This window comes from Gavialis gangeticus, unplaced genomic scaffold, assembly GCF_001723915.1.
Source record: "Gavialis gangeticus isolate Ggan-Ray unplaced genomic scaffold, GavGan_comp1, whole genome shotgun sequence".
NCBI classification, from domain to species: Eukaryota; Metazoa; Chordata; order Crocodylia; family Gavialidae; genus Gavialis; species Gavialis gangeticus.
In genome coordinates, this window is record NW_017729022.1 from 59,499,091 (window position 1) to 59,500,184 (window position 1,094).

Here is a 1,094-nt window from a genome sequence, read left to right on the forward strand (position 1 = left end):
GCCTTTTGAACTTGAGAATGTGCAGAGGTGGCATCAGACACCAGGCATCCTATTGCAGGCCTGTGGTCCCCGAATCGATGCCTTGGGCCCAGAGTTGACATCATCTTTCATGGCAGGAAGCAGCTGGGGCTCAGCTATAGGGTTCATAAAAGCATTCACGCACGGCACTGGACCTTAGCGACATAATCAGCCAGTTCTGCATGCTGGCAGACTCCTCGCTTCTGCGGGGCTCAGGTACAGAATATCCACGTGGCATCTGCCCCTGCCTTCCACATTTACTGAGGAAGCAGAGTCATGAGAGGAGAAGCTACCTCATCCCCTCACCTCATCTTCTTTGCCTTGTTTTTACCAAACACAAGGGAGTACCAGCCTTCTGTGTACACTGAATCTGACCAAAAGTTTGAGGTCGTGGGAACCACATCCTCATGACATCATTCTGCACAAGCGGCCTGCTAATCACGGCATGCAAGCCACTGATCAGAGACGGCCAGAAGGGTGCATTAGGAAAATACTCGGGACACATTAAAAATATAGAAAAAGATTATTTTAAATGCAGAAGTTCCTAAGAAGTATGTCTACTGGAGTTACAAATTTCTGGCACCAGCTTCGCAGGGAATAATGGATCCGTGCATGTGTGTATGCATGCGCACGTGTGTACACATGGTTGTACTTTGACAGGAAAAGTTTCTAGCTGAAGCCTTTACTTGAACCAGCTTGCCAACCACCAGCTCTTCAGAATTCAGGAAGATCCCCAAACCAAAGTAACTTTCTGAGCTGATACTAATCCCCCCTGAGGCTAGAGCGCGCTTCTGAGAAGAGCTAAACTTTCAAAGCAGAGCTGGATTCCTGAGTGAAACTGAGAAGCTGATTTTGTCTTGGTTTAAGTCTTTTAATTAAAAGTGCACTCCCAGAAGGGAACCCTTCACAGTGGTGGAGCAAGTGTTTAACTAAATTAAGGTCTAAAGCAGAGTAGGAACCTCCACTGGTCTGCCAAGCTGAAGTCCCTCAGCTTTGAAGCAGCCTGTACGGTCCCTTAGCCCCCCTTAACAGGTTCTGGCCAACCACAGCCCCCTGCCCAGCCCAAAACAGAATCA